The sequence below is a fragment of the Schistocerca serialis genome, chromosome 6 (assembly GCF_023864345.2).
Source record: "Schistocerca serialis cubense isolate TAMUIC-IGC-003099 chromosome 6, iqSchSeri2.2, whole genome shotgun sequence".
Lineage (NCBI taxonomy): Eukaryota > Metazoa > Arthropoda > Insecta > Orthoptera > Acrididae > Schistocerca > Schistocerca serialis.
Genome location: NC_064643.1, coordinates 632,185,898 through 632,203,145, shown reverse-complemented (window position 1 = coordinate 632,203,145; position 17,248 = coordinate 632,185,898).

The window sequence follows — 17,248 nt, the reverse complement described above, 5'->3', positions numbered from 1 at the left end:
TCGATCTGCTATATGGACACGTATGTTACGAATAAGAAACATTTCTCCGATCTACATATCCAAGTATCACGCTTCTTCGAACCCTTGTGAACGTCTAATGAAAGAAATTGGTAATCTATGTATAATATACTGCCGTTAAAAAAACATATTGTTTGGGACACACACATACTCTCAATCCAGGATGTAATTAATTCCATACCAAATGAATCTACTATGCTATCTCCGACTGTTATTTTGAAAAATGTTGAACCACCTAACAAAATTAAAGAATTAGTATCCTTTCCTACATCTCGTCGACTACGCCACCATGAAATAATTGACATTGCGCTGAAAAACATCAAACGTGCCGCAGAGCGCCGGAGACGACAGAAGAAACAGGTTTGTACACGCCGTGACTTTCACATAGGACAGAAGATATTAGTACGTAAGCACTATTTATCCAACAGAGGAAAGAGTAGATGCAGTAAATTTGAGCTTTTATACGCAGGTCCATATCGAATTCGCAGCATTCCTCACCCCAATGTAGTACACGTCGAAACTTTGAGAACCAGAAAAAGCAAAGGCAATCACCATGTCTCCAATATCAAACCCTTTAGTGAATGAATGTACTTCATGATTTATCACACTGTAATGCCATTTCCTGAATTTTATATGACCACTTATGCAATTATATTTATATGAACACTTACTGATGCTTATCATATTTTTTCCTGGCACGTGTCCGGCAAGGTAAGGTTAGCAGATCGCTTTTCTTGTCGTTACACATCAGACCGTGCACATTTTTCCAGATAAACTTACATATTTTATGACCACTTATGCAATTCTACCTATGTGACTACTTACTGATGATTATCACATTTTTCTTGGCAAGTGCACGGTAAGGTAAGGTTAGCAGGTTGCTTTTCTTGTCGTTATATATCAGACCATGCACATTTTCCATTTTTTTGTGTATGTATGATTGTTTTCCTATCGAAAGTAGAATTTTTGTCTGTATGCACTATGTAATCTTTAAGATATAAGAAACACCGGTTGACTTTGACATTTTGCCTTATGATATCTCAACATCGTGACTATTTTACATTCTATGCTACTACATTGTGATACTGTGTGTACATTTTTTCACTTGAAAACTGTCTATGTTTTTGACCTAATACGTTTTCTGTCATGCTATGCTGTATGCTTAGTTGTATCACTAGAAACAAGTTTTTATCTAATGGGTATATGATTTAAATGGAAGATATTAATCCTCATTCATCATTTTCAGAAAGCAATAATGTGTACAAGAAATAAATTAAACAAACCACAGTGGTTTACTCTGAAATGGAAATTTTACCATCGGAATGAACGAAAAAAATGCAATATCTTGTCATGAAGAGTAAATGGATCAGAATTAACAAGCATTAACCAGAATATACTATACACATCGTATGATAGCAGTCTTGACTAATTATTTTTCTTTCAGAATACGAGGCGATTGATGCAGGCTGTCAGACAGAACTACACATCTTAGTTTTAGTGACGAAATATGCTAGAAAGAAGAAACTCTATACTATGAATAGTTGTATGAAGTAAATGGTAATATGAATATGAATAATGAAGTGTCTATTTCTTTCAGATAATAATAAATGATGATGAATAGTTATATGAACAATATGGTAATATGAATAATGAAGTTTTTCTTTGCAGGTGATGATAGTGATGAAGTTATGGTAATATGAATAATGAAGTTTTTCTTTGCAGATGAGAATAATGATGAAGTTTATATATTTACTATTAGTTAGGAAATGCTATGTAGTTATTTAAGTATTTGTTGCAGTTCCTTTTGATAGTATGTCTTATGTCACATGGTATAATGACTGAATGTTTTGGAAAAGACAGCTAGAGTACATACATATTGAGTACACGTTTCATTACCTGTTAATTCGAAGTTCACTACTTTTCAGCATAATATGCGTTTCTTCTTTCAGCTCAATAATCCATTTTGTATTTTTTCTAGGAGAAGCTATTCATGAGATTAATGTGCTATAAGCAGTTAGTCATTAAACCTGTTCTAGTACTTGCATTCTTTTTATCCATTTGTGTGTATCATTCATGAATGTGATCATATATACTCTACTTGTTTCATAACCTTGCTACAGCTGACTCATGACGAATGACGTTATTAATCCTTATTTCCAGCAATAAGTCAAAAGCATATATTTTCATGCCCCAGCAATTATCGATCCCAACGCAATGCATTGCTAACACACACACACACATACAAAAAAAATTATTACCAGTCCCAACTATTACCAGTATACATCCAAATAATGCTACCAGTTTAGGATATATTTCTAGTCCTTAATAATGCAAATTTCTCAGATGTATTAAATCCATTATATCTATGTATTATTGGACCACAGACCTTGAGTAATAGTTACAGAGTGTTACATTTTAAATATGTCCTATGTCACTTGAATGATGAGTTCTGAGTAATACTCAATGATGTTTTGTAATAATGCATAAATGCTATGTCAATAATTTCTGTAAATAATATTTTTGTTATACTCTATAAATGCTATGCCAATAATTTCTGTAAATAATATTTTTGTTATACTCTATAAATGCTATGCCAATAGTTAACTCTTGTTTTGAATGGTGACTTCTGAATAATACTGAATAATGTTTTGTAAAACTATATGACTATCTTGTAACTGGCCAATGAGTGCCAATAATTACCCCAATCAGATGAGTTATGAATAGTGTTTTGTAATTTTCAATACTTGCTACATATTTAGTAACTGGCCAATAAATGCCAATGATCACTATAATTAGATGAATTATTTATAAATGCTATGCCAATAATTAACTCATTTTGAATGATGACTTCTGAATAATGCATAAAACAATGCTTTGTAACTGGTCAATGAGTGCCCATAATTACTATATTGAGATGACTTATGAATAATGTTCTGTAATACTCCATACATACTACTTAAACGCTGTGTAAATAGCCAATGAATGCTAATAATTACTCAAATTGGTTGATGGACTAGTGTAATTCTCAATGATGACTAGCATAAGTCTTAATGTCCTTCACCTTCTGACCTAATTACCAGAAATTACTGCAATATCCGTTTGTCCTATCCATCCTCATGATCATGGAGCACTATATTTGGTTTTTGCACTAATTCTCTGTTGATGTGAGAGTATGGATTCTACAAGAATGTGGTGTTGACATATCAAGCTGTCCACTACCTTGAACAATGGAGATGTTATTATGGTCCTACTGTTTGGTGTACCTAATGTACCACCAAAATGATAACATACAATATTAATACAACATTTCAGTGTCTTGGCTACACTGATGAATACTTCAGGGAAGAGAACTTCAGATTGTCTCACTTGGTGTTGTGCTTCTGTAGAAAGATATGGACTTTCAGCGCAGCTATGTGCAACCTACTGTGCTACAACAATGATACAATCCTTCCCATTCCTTTCCTAGTTCTTGAAATATGCTAAAGACTTTTCAGTGCATGTGCACTTCATTTCATTTGATAATAAGATTAGTTGTCCTAAAAATGCTAAAGACTTCTACAGTGCGTGTGCACTTTATTTCACTCCATGATATGTTGTAAATATGCTAAAGACTTCTACAGTGTGTGTGCACTTTATTTCATTTTTAGGGTAATCAGTTCTTGTAAAATGCTAAAGATTTTTACAGTGCGTGTGCACTTTATTTCATTTGTTAGTAAGATCAGTTGTCCTAAAAATACTAAAGACTTATACAGTGCGTGTGCACTTTATGTCATTTGTTAATATATTTTGTATTCAGTGAGTGTGCACTTTATTTCACTTCATGATATGTTATGTAAAAATGCTAAAGAATTATACAGTGCGTGTGCACTTTGTCATTTGTTAATATCTTTTGTACTCATTGTGTATACTTTTTGTCATTTCTGGATACATTCTGTACTCAGTGCATGTGCACTTTATTTCATTTTTATTATGTTCTGCAATTATCAATAATGTATATGCTCTGTGACTGTATACTTAGTAACTAAATAGATTTTTTTAAAAAAATTTGTTGCTCATGGCAAGTCCAATTGACTCACCATCGCTGCCAAATTTTTGCCCCCCCCAGTGGAGGGTTATGTAAGAGGTCTGAGCAGATGTAATTTCGATGTATAGCTCACGCCCTGCCTGCGATATGTAAGGTATAAGAGAATCTCAGACCAGAGAGCAGTGTTGACTGCAGTAGGAACTGTGTAGCAGTAGGAGTAAGTTGCTTGCTTGCTAGCGAGCAGTCTGGTCTGGTGTATCGTGTTGGCTGGGCCGGTCGTGGTGCAGCGATGCCGGAGCCTGAGCATTAGTATAAGGTAAAAAGCAGCCTCGCGCATATGTAGTATTGTTATCTCAAGTCCCATGTAAATGTTTTAAAAAATCTCCTAATAGTAATCTTTCTCATAAAAAGTAACTTTTAACAACCATTCATTTCAAGTTAAAGAATTTACTAATTTCTCCAATCCATGATCATCCCGATTATTTCAAAAGATAAATCAGTTGTTTCCTTTCATAGATGACAAAACTATCGGCCAGCATTGCACAGGGCTGTGCCAGAAAAATTTATTGTAGGAGTAGATATATACGCGTTATCCGGTGACTTCATTGAGGTAAGAATTTTTCTTTTTTTTATCCAGAATGATCTTTCAGGGTCATGACGCAGCACTGCTGACGTCCAAAATTTACCAGGTTAAATTCACAGTCAACTATTCAAAGGTTGTAACTGAGTCACATTTATTATTGAGAGATTAGTCACATTGTATTATTGCACGATTACCGAATTTATCTGAGGGAAGTTACGCTGAATATGAGTGAACGACATAATTATATTTTTTACTGTTGAGAGGTTTACGAATTTTTCTGTTTTGAGGTTACACTAAATGAGAATCAATTTTTTGTGGGGAGGTTACAGGACTTATGGAAGAATATGGCCCAAACATCTCTCTTCATTGCCCATAGATTTTCTTTATTTCTTTTAATTGACTGCCCACAGTATACCTGCAAGTTTTCTATAACTACTCGCAATCAGACTTGAACAAAAGAACTGCGTGTTTGGAAGCGTGTTGTTTACAAACAGCAGAAACATAAGAATACCGACCGTTGCATTCCAAGAATAGCCAACACACTCGGGAGTAAAAACAAAATCCCTAAAGTGCAATGTAGGGGATATAAAGATCTAAAATATATACAGAAAAGTGGGTGACAGAAAAGTGGGCGTGGCACATAACACACGTGGGAGGAAAATGCTCTTTAAATGCTCGAAAATTTTTTTGTCTGCAAAATCCTTGTCAGAGTACTTAGATAAAACCTTAATCTATGGAAATATGATGAAAACCGAAAACCGATTTTTTTTTACCTGAACCACGGTGTGGTCGCCTTAAATAACATAACTCTTAAACGGAACAGCTCGTATCATCGAATAGATACTAGATGCATGAGTAACCTTCGTAGAGATTTAAAGTCAGGTACTTTGGTCCAGATAGGTGCCACTATTCAGGAACAGACACATTCAGTAACTTCGCAGGAGCCATAAAGAATATAGCTACTAATAAAATCTAGTTTAAATATAGAGCAAGGGATTTACTTGTGGCCGGCTTCTAAGTCATCAATGAATTTATTAGTCGAACCCACTGATGTATATATCATCAATAATATCAAGTAATGTGTCACGAAAATCAGGCTCTTGAACACAGTAATGTGATCAGTGTTAATGAGTGTTGTAAGATGATTTCTGTTTGATGGTGCGAGGCTGCTATTGCTGTGCAGTCCTAGGGCATCGAGTGCACACCGACCATCGCAGCGCCGCGAAATGGCATCGAGAGGGCGCTGACCCGTGCGCCAATGGAAAGAGCGGGCTGCGCCGCACCTGCAAGAAGACGGAGGTCACCATCCCCTGTCAACACAGACTTAACCAGCCGCCCATCGTTGGTCGGCTGCATTCGGCCGCAAACCTCGAGAGCATCAGTGCTGAGTAATAGATAAGCCGATACTTAGCCTGCGTTCTGGGAGCAGTAACTGTGAAAAGTACTTGAGTGAGGAGGCAAAGGAAGGAAATTAAGTTATGTTTATCTCCTTTTCCATTTAGAAACGAAGTGGGCACTTAAATAGAACGTTTAATGTACAGATCGCCGCGCGGGATTAGCCGAACGGTCAAGGCGTTGCAGTCATGGACTGTGCGGCTGGTCCCGGTGGAGGTTCGAGTCCTCCCTCGGGCATGGGTGTGTGTGTTTGTCCTTAGGATAATTTAGGTTAAGTAGTGTGTAAGCTTAGGGACTGATGACCTTAGCAGTTAAGTCCCATAAGAATTCACACACATTTTTTAATGTACAGATCATTTCGGATTCCTGCCACCGGCCATCGCAACTTCTCTTCTTCATCGTTTGTGTCCATGCTGGTTCCCACAGTAGCTGACAGAACAATAACCTAAGAATTATCTTACGTACACCAGCGAACTGTGCACATATTTTGTGACAAGTTTTTCATTAAGTGTCAAATAAACGTATGTGTCAGACTTTATGCCTCATAGCACAGTCATTAGGACCATTTCGCTTAGTATCTGAGGAAGAGACAAAAATGGCTTTGACCACTATGGGACTTAACTGAGGTCATCAGTCCCGTAGAAAAAAATGGCTCTGAGCACTATGGGACTCAACTGCTGAGGTCATTAGTCCCCTAGAACTTAGAACTAGTTAAACCTAACTAACCTAAGGACATCACAAACATCCATGCCCGAGGCAGGATTCGAACCTGCGACCGTAGCGGTCTTGCGGTTCCAGACTGCAGCGCCTTTAACCGCACGGCCACTTCGAGTCCCGTAGAACTTAGGACTACTTAAACCTAACTAACCTAAGGACATCACATACATCCATGCGCGAGGCAGGATTCGAACCTGCGACCGTACCGGTCGCGCGGTTCCAGACTGTAGCGCCTAGAACCGCTCGGCCACCCCGGCCGGCGGGACGAGACATTAGTGTCTCTTCTTTTGTTGTTATATACACGTCATGTTATATGCATGTCGTGCTATAGATTAATGAACAACTTGTAACTGTGGATCTATGGAAAAAAAATCTATAAGCACATGCCCTCAAGTGCAAAATAATTAAACAATAACAGGAACTTTTGGCAGTACTCCTCACGCACTGTGAAAACATTTATTCCTTGTATAATGTGTATGAACCTACGTATCGTCTAAATAGATCACTGTACGATTCAAACCTAATGTTTCATTTTTCCCTACGTTTTAATGTTCTATTCATCTTTTTTCCAATTACGTCGCACATATCCCACAAACAACGACTTGTTCATTGTCACATCATTTAAAACTAAAACTCATACATAGGACAATCTTACTCAGAATTTCTCTACCATCCAATTTTGTACGAAGAAAGCTGTGAAACTTTCGTATGTTGGTATTTTTTTGTATTGTTTACAATACCGCGGAAACTGGTGCCTAATGATGCATTTGTCCACATCATAAAAGGGATACACACTGCTGACAAAAAAAAAAAAAAATGCAAAATCCTCAAGGACAAGGTGATTTTATTGACAAGTGAGATGAAAGACTACTGCAGAAGTATATGACAACAAATTCAGATAAAATCAAGCACGTCACAATAAAAAATATCCAAACGACCCCATCAGTACACACCGTGCCCCCCTCTGGCGCCAACGCAGGCGTAGATTGTCTCATGCAAATGATCATAAATGGGCCGAATGGTATCCTGCTCTAGACTCACCCAACTATTTTGGGCCTTTTATTGGATTTCGGCAATGTTTCTTGCAGGCTCTGGAGAAAGAGTAATTCCCGCTTCATCACGTTCCGCACGTGTTCAGTGTCCTTCTCCTTAGCTGAGTCTCTGCCGGCACAGTAGCTCAGCGAGTTCGGTCAGAGGGTTAGCTGCCCTCTTTAATAAAAAAAAAAAAACTGAGTTAACCGATCGACGACGAACTTAAACGGGTGTCTTAACACGTCCGCAAAAAAAAAAAAATGATGGTCAGCGTAGATGGCTGCCATGCGGAGGACCTGGGTTCGATTCCCGATAATGCCAAAAACTTTTCTCGGTGAGGGGACTGGCACAGGGTGTAATCGGCCTCGTGATGCTAACGCAAAAGCTGCTTCGACCGAGCAGTATAGGCTCCTCTGTTTGGAAAGTCTGCAAAAACGGCTGGGAGAGTGGTGTGCTGACCAAATGCCCCTCCATATCACATCTGAATTACGCCACATGACAGAGGATGACACGGCGGGCGGAAACATCCCTTGGGCAGTAGTTGCATGGAAACAACTGTATGTGGGTGTCTATCGTCCTACTGACAACGCATATTACCTTCATGTCGAAGAAGTAGCTACATAACAACCTATGTGCATTGTAGCGGACACAGGTCGCTTTACCCTGCAAAAGCAGCAGATGTGACCGAGTTCAAACTGATGGCCCGACATACTATGAAGCTTGTGATGAGGCCTGTGTGTCTCGAACGAATGCACTCTGGAATAGGCAGCTCATCATGTTTACGCCACACAAGTGTAAAGCCGCGCGGTCTGAGTTGCCTTGTAACGGTCCGTGCGGCTCCCCCTGTCAGACGTTCGAATCCTCCCACGGGCATGGGTGTGTGTGTTGTCCTTAAGTTAGATTAAGTAGTGGATAAGATTAGGGAACGATGACCTCAGCAGTTTGGTCCCATAAGACCTTGCCACAAATTTCCAAACATTTTTCCGAGCGTAAATCCTTCACCCACATACAGACACAACCTAATGCCTTCTCGAAGACAACAGTCAACTCTTTCCTCACACCAGAGTAGCAGAGTAGCGTGGGCAGATACAGATGTGATCTTAGTTCTACTGCAAGCGCACAGGTCCCAATGCTCCCTGTTGACACAGCAGATGTAATGCGAGCCCGAATTTCGTCCATAGATGATGTTTGTTCTGCCGCCGCTGCTCGCACAATGTGTCGATACGGACATTAGTCTGCATTACGTGGACGTCCAGGACCTGGTCTACAGGTCTGGGAATGTTCCACGGATCACTGTTGAGAGCAGCGACACAGCACCGATGCATTGTGACCATCATGTGCAGCAAACCGCCTTTACACCCAACCAGGTTCCCGCAGCCCCCCTTAAAACAGATGAAGCTATTCAGCAGGAGTATGTACTCGTCGGTGGGTCATGGCCGTATGATATAATGAATGTTGCCAAACCTGTTCACTTTCAAACTCAGCACAATCAGTCTCTACAGAGTCAAAACAGAGGATGCATAGACCAGGGTCCTGAGTGCCATCTGATCGCCGATGACCGTGACAAATGAGTCATTATCGCTACCTCCACTCAGTTTGCACGTATCACACCCTGGTGTCACCGAATACTGTCCTTGAGGTAGGGACGGTGATTAACTCTGATACATAGGGTTTTCGGTTACAGCGTTTTTTTCCCCAACGCCAGTTTAAAATGAATGTTAAAACAGCTCAAAATAACTGGTTTCTGCAATAACCGATTGTTGTTGTTGTGGTCTTCAGTCCTGAGACTGGTTTGATGCAGCTCTCCATGCTACTCTATCCTGTGCAAGCTTCTTCATCTCCCAGTACCTACTGCAACCTACACCCTTCTGAATCTGCTTAGTGTATTCATCTCTTGGTCTCCCTCTACGATTTTTACCCTCCGCGCTGTCCTCCAATACTAAATTTGTGATTCCTTGAGGCCTCAGAACATGTACTACCAACAGATCCCTTCTTCTAGTTAAGTTGTGCCACAAACTTCTCTTCTCTCCAAACCTATTCAATACCTCCTCATTAGTTATGTGATCTACCCATCTAATCTTCAGCATTCTTCTGTAGCACCACATTTCGAAAGCTTCTATTCTCTTCTTGTCCAAGCTAGTTATCGTCCATGTTTCACTTCCATACATGGCTACGCTCCATACAAATACTTTCAGAAACGACTTCCTGACACTTAAATCTATACTCGATGTTAACAAATTTCTGTTCTTCAGAAACGCTTTCCTTGCCATTGCCAGTCTACATTTCATATCCTCTCTATTTCGACCATCATCAGCTATTTTGCTCCCCAAATAGCAAAACTCCTTTACTACTTTAAGTGTCTCATTTCCTAAGCTAATTCCCTCAGTATCACCAGACTTAATTCGACTACATTCCATTACCCTCGTTTTGCTTTTGTTGATGTTCATCTTGTACCCTCCTTTCATGACACTATCCATTCCGTTCAACTGCTCTTCCAAGTCCTTTGCTGTCTCTGACAGAATTACAATGTCATCGGTGAACCTTAAAATTTTTATTTCTTCTCCATGGATTTTAATACCTACTCCGAATTTTTCTTTTGTTTCCTTTACTACTTGCTCAACATGCAGATTGAATAACATCGGGGATAGGCTACAACCCTGTCTCACTCCCTTACCAATCACTGCTTCCCTTTCGTGCCCCTCGACTCTCATAACTGCCATCTGGTTTCTGTACAAATTGTAAATAGCCTTTCGCTCCCTGTATTTTACCCCTGCCACCTTCAAATTTGAATGAGAGTATTCCAGTCAACATTGTCAAAAGCTTTCCCTAAGTCTTCAAATGCTAGAAACGTAGGTTTGCCTTTTCTTAATCAAGCTTCTAAGATAAGTCGTAGGGTCAGTATTGCCTCACATGTTCCAACATTTCTACGGAATCCAAACTGATCTTCCCCGAGGTCAGCTTCTACCAGTTTTTTCCATTCGTCTGTAGATAATATGCGTTAGTATTTTGCATCCGTGACTTGTAAAACTGATTGTTCGGTAATTTTCACATCTGTCAGCACCTACTTTCTTTGGGATCGGAATTATTATATTCTTCTTGATGTCTGAGGATATTTCGCCTGTCTCATGCATCTTGCTCACCAGATGGTAGAACTTTGTCAGGACTGGCTCTCAGTAGTTCTAATGGAATGTTGTCTACTCCCGGGGCCTTGTTTCGACTCAGGTCTTTCGGTACTCTGTCAAACTCTTCACGCAGTATCGTATCTCCCATTTCATCTTCATCTACATCCTCTTCCATTTCCATAATATTGTCCTCAAGTACATCGCCCTTGCAAGGCCCTCTATATACTCCCTCCACCTTTCTGCTTTCGCTTCTTTGCTTAGAACTGGGTTTCCATCTGAGCTCTTGATATTCATACAAGTGGTTCTCTGTTCTCCAAAGGTCTCTTTAATTTTCCTGTAGGCAGTATCTATCTTACCCCACGTGAGATAAGCCTCTACATCCTTACATTTGTCCTCTAGCCATCCCTGCTTGGCCATTTTGCACTTCCTGTCAATCTCATTTTGGAGACGTTTGTATTCCTTTTTGCCTGCTTCATTTACAGCATTTTTATATTTTCTCCTTTCATCAATTAAATTCAATATTTCTTCTGTTATCCAAGGATTTCTACTAGCCCTCGTCTTTTTACCTACTAAGTCCTCTGCTGCCTTCACTACTTCATATCTCAAAGCTACCCATTCTTCTTCTACTGTATTTTTCCCCCATTCGTGTCAATTGTTCCCTTATGCTCCCTCTGAAACTCTGTACAACCTCTGGTTCTTTCAGTTTATCCAGGTCCCATCTCCTTAAATTCCCACCTTTTTGCAGTTTCTTCAGTATTAATCTACAGTTCATAGCCAATAGACTGTGATCAGAGTCCACATCTGTCCCTGGAAATGTCTTACAATTTAAAACCTGGTTCCTAAATCTCTGTCTTACCATTATATAATCTATCTGAAACCTGTCAGTATCTCCAGGCTTCTTCCATGTATACAACCTTCGTTTATGATTCTTGAACCAAGTGTTAGCTATGATTAAGTTGTGCTCTGTGCATAATTCTATCAGGCGGCTTCCTCTTTCATTTCTTAGTCCTAATCCATATTCACCTACTACGTTTCCCTCTCTCCCTTTTCCTACTACTGAATTACAGTCATCCATGACTACTAAATTTTCGTCTCCCTTCACTATCTGAATAATTTCTTTTATTTCATCATACATTTCTTCAATTACTCCGTCATCTGCAGAGCTAGTTGGCATATAAACTTGTGCTACTGTAGTAGGCGTGGGCTTCGTGTCTATCTTGGCCACAATAATGCGTTCACTATGCTGTTTGTGGTAGCTAACCCGCACTCCTATTTTTTTTATTCATTATTAAACCTACTCCTGCATTACCCCTATTTGATTTTGCATTTATAACCGTGTAATCACCTGACCAAAAGTCTTGTTCCTCCTGCCACCGAACTTCACTAATTCCCACTATATCTAACTTTAACCTATCCATTTCCCTTTTTAAATTTACTAACCTACCTGCCCAATTAAGGGATCTGACATTCCACGCTCCGATCCGTAGAACGCCAAGTTTCTTTCTCCTGCTAATGACGTCGTCTTGAGTAGTCCCCGCCCGGAGATCCGAATGGGGGACTATTTTACCTCCGGAATATTTTACCCAAGAGGACGCCATCATCATTTAATCATACAGTAAAGCTGCATGTCCTCGAGAAAAATTACGACTGTAGTTTCCCCCTTGCTTTCAGCCGTTCGCAGTACCAGCACAGCAAGGCTGTTTTGGTTAGTGTTACAAGGCCAGATCAGTCAATCATCCAGACTGCTGCCCCTGCAACTACTGGAAAGGCTGCTGCCCCTCTTCAGGAACCACACGTTTGTCTGGCCTCTCAACAGATACCCCTCCGTTGTGGTTGCACCTACGGTACGCCTATCTGTATCGCTGAGGCACGCAAGCCTCCCAACCAACGGCAAGGTCCATGGTTCTTGGGCGAGGGGGGGGGGGGGGGGAGGGGGAATAGCCGATTATCGAGTTTTTATTCGTATTATTTCTTGTAATGAACGTACAAATCGAAACAAGAATGATGAACTTTGACTCCCTCAGTTTCAAGATATATAGAATCAAAATATTAAGTTAAATAGACAGATGGTAGGAAACAGTCTGTCCAGTGTACACCGCTTTTCTCGAAAAGCTGAATACTACTAAAAATCAACAGTATTCCCCCATTGTTTCTAATTTTTTGAAACTCTACTCAAAAAGCATCGAGGATCATGTCACCAGTTGGGCATTAAGAATAGTCATGTTACTTGTCCGTTTTAAAAGCTGCAACCAGATAAAGGCATATTACACTGAAGAGCCAAAGAGACTGGTACTCCTGCCTAATATAGTGTAGGGCCCCCGCGAGCTCACAGAAGCGCCGCAACACGACGTGGCATGGACTCGACTAATGTCTGAAGTAGTGCTGGAGGGAACTGACACCATGAATCCTGCAGGGCTGTCCATAACTCCGTAAGAGTACGAGGGGATGGAGCGCTCTTCTGTACAGCACGTTACAAGGCATCCCAGATATGCTCAATAATGTTCATGTGTGGGGAGTTTGCTGGCCAGCAGAAGTGTTTAAAGTCAGAAGAATGTTCCTGGAGCCACTTTTCGGAACTGAGGGGTGTCGCATTGTCCTGCTGGAGTTGCCCAAGTCCGTCGGAATGCACAATGGATATGAAGGGATGCAGGTGATCAGACAGGATGCTTACGCACGTGTCACCTGTCAGAGTGTATCTAGATTGTAGACGTATCGAGCGTCCGATATCACTTCAACCGCGGACGCCCCACACCATTACAGAGCCTCCACCAGCCTGAACAGTCCCCTGCTGGCATACAGGGTCCATGGATTCATGAGGTTGTCTCCATATCCGTACACGTCCATCGACTCTATACAATTTGAAACGAGACTCTTACGACCAGGCAACATGTTTCCAGTCATCAACAGCCCAATGTCGGTGTTGACGTGCCCAGGCGAGGCGTAAACTATTGTGTAGCGTTGTCATCAAGGGTACACGAGTGGGGCTTCGGATCCGAAAGCCTGTATCGATGATTTTTCGTCGAATGGTTCGCACGCTGACACTTGTTGATGGCCCAGCACTAAAATCTGCAGCAATTTGCGGAGCGGTTGAACTTCTGTCACGAATAGCGATTCTCTTCTGTCGTCGTTGGTTCATTTCTTGTAGGATCTTTTTCCGGCTACAGCGAGTTGGAGATTTGATGTTTTACTGGATTCCTGATATTCAAGTTACACTTGAGATATTGTGTCCCATCGCTCGTGCACCGACTATAAGACCACGTTCAAACTTACTTAAATCTTAATAATCTGTCACTGCAGCAGCTGTAACCGATCTAATAACTGCGCCAGACACTTGTCTTATGTAGGCGTTGCCGAACGCAGCGCCATGTTCTGTCTGTTTACATATCTTCGTATTTAAATACGCATGCCTATAACAGTTTCTTTGGCGGTTCAGTGTATGTAAACATGGACAACAGATCAACCACTTTGTGTTTTTATTCTAAACTTTGAATAAACTGTTAAGGTTTAAGTTTTTTCCTTATATGATGTCGTAAGTCCGTTGTGGCTCCTCCAATTCTTAATCTTTTAAAACAAATGTCGCATTGTACTTCACTGATGCCACACTCCGTAATATACATCCAAACAGTAGATGCCGCCATTCTGTAATACATCTAATGTTCGACGACAACAACCAGAAACATCTATACAGACGCAGACGAGGGAAGTCTAACTACGACCATAGGATTACCCACTTCTAAACCTAATGCTACTGCCCTATTCTACGTTGCTCGCACTGGTATCTGCGGCCCTCGGCAATCGTCGAGTCTACGCATAACTGTGTGGGTGGCGTAGCATTCTTTCTTTAATTTTATTTTAATTAAATTTATATATGTGTATCTTTGTCAATCATGGAGGAAACGCTTTTGGTGATCCGTTGGCGCTGTTTTGTTATTTAGAGTGTTTGGTTCAAATGGCTCTGAGCACTATGAGACTTAACTTCTGTGGTCATCAGTCCCCTAGAGCTTAGAACTACTTAAACCTAACTAACCTAAGGACTTCACACACATCCATGCCCTAGGCAGGGTTCGAACCTGCGACCGTAGCGGTCGCGCGGTTCCGGTCTGTAGCACCTAGAACCGCTCGGGCACCTCGGCGGTAATTCTTTTTCATTCTACAGCATAATTAGGTGTCATTGTTGATGATTGTGGAGGGAGTGGAGGGGAATGGGGGGGGGGGGGCGAGGGGCTGTTGTGTGCTAGCTAACATCTGTTTGCAGTCGAGGGTAATGATCTCAGAAACCTTGGGAACCATTGTATTAACTGTTGTCCAGAAATTTTACTCACGTACAACTATTTGTAGAGCGCAGTGACATTGTGTCCAGTCTCTCCCTCTCTACCTGATAAAAGAATGTGTAGACCACTATTAAATTTCCATCCAGTTCCAACAACATTTAATAGCAGGAACAGACGCGACCCTAGAAGCCTGTGTGGTTTTCGATGGAGCCGCGAGGCCTGACGTCCCGGGAGCACGACGAAGCACCTGGAAGTGCGTGGCGCTTGCGAGCCACGTGGAGACCCCAGAGACGCCTGGGCCGAGGTCGGCTGCCGGGACACACAAGCCTCCAGCGGCGTCCGTCTCCTCTCCAGGCCGTCGGCTGTGGCTCGGCCGCCGCCGGCCGGACAGGAATTTCCAGTTTTTCGGCTGGCTCGTTCAAACAAACGGCCCGCGTCGAATTTATGGTTCCGTGCAGCGTTTTAACCGGTCCCGGGAATGCGCGAAGTCGGTTAACTGTGGCCCCAATCTAAATTGCATCTCTGTAAAAGTCCAGTTGACGCTGCACCGCCGACGGCCTGTGCATGCAAGCCGCATGTATAACTCTTCGGTCAGTTCAAAAAGAAAACGATTTAAACAGGAAGAAGGAAAAAAAGGGAGACTCGGTCAGATAGGTGGCCGTACTTTATGATGATTTCTTTTCCCATGACCGGCTTGGCGCTTTATTCACATTCTTCAGGAGTTCACCAATATTCTATTTTGTTTTTTTTCTTTCACGAGCTATGGGGCTTGAATGTAAAACTGTTATTCTCAGTTACTCTGTTTGAAGGATAGTATCGTCAATAGCGTTTCCCTCTAGAATCAACAGGAAACGATCTCGAGTTGAGGACGTAACTGTCACCGAATTTCGAATCAGTTGACTTATAAGATGGTATGAGTGAACACAAGAATGGTACAACACCAAAGGCTACGGGTCTGAAACGTTATCGATTTACAGGAAAAGTTTTCGCAATTGCGAATACGAACCACTATCGGCTGTATATTGGAATGACAAAAATGCAAATTTTTGCCGGACCGTGACTCGAACCTGGATTTCCCGCTTTATCCGAGCGGTCGCCTTACTTTTGTTGTAAAAGCATGTCGTCGTGAGACACACCTATCTCCGATTGTACAACAAAAGTTTAAAAGATAGGGACATACTTTTGCTTAGCAAGAGTGGATAAATAAACTGCAGAGTATCTGCGTAGGCGGCGTCCAATACCTGGCTCTGAGATCGAAGATGCAGTGCAAAAATGGATTAAATTCAAAAGCATTATACACTCCTGGGAACGGAAAAAAGAACACATTGACACCGGTGTGTCAGACCCACCATACTTGCTCCGGACACTGCGAGAGGGCTGTACAAGCAATGATCACACGCACGGCACAGCGGACACACCAGGAACCGCGGTGTTGGCCGTCGAATGGCGCTAGCTGCGCAGCATTTGTGCACCGCCGCCGTCAGTGTCAGCCAGTTTGCCGTGGCATACGGAGCTCCATCGCAGTCTTTAACACTGGTAGCATGCCGCGACAGCGTGGACGTGAACCGTATGTGCAGTTGACGGACTTTGAGCGAGGGCGTATAGTGGGCATGCGGGAGGCCGGGTGGACGTACCGCCGAATTGCTCAACACGTGGGGCGTGAGGTCTCCACAGTACATCGATGTTGTCGCCAGTGGTCGGCGGAAGGTGCACGTGCCCGTCGACCTGGGACCGGACCGCAGCGACGCACGGATGCACGCCAAGACCGTAGGATCCTACGCAGTGCCGTAGGGGACCGCACCGCCACTTCCCAGCAAATTAGGGACACTGTTGCTCCTGGGGTATCGGCGAGGACCATTCGCAACCTTCTCCATGAAGCTGGGCTACGGTCCCGCACACCGTTAGGCCGTCTTCCGCTCACGCCCCAACATCGTGCAGCCCGCCTCCAGTGGTGTCGCGACAGGCGTGAATGGAGGGACGAATGGAGACGTGTCGTCTTCAGCGATGAGAGTCGCTTCTGCCTTGGTGCCAATGATGGTCGTATGCGTGTTTGGCGCCGTGCAGGTGAGCGCCACAATCAGGATTG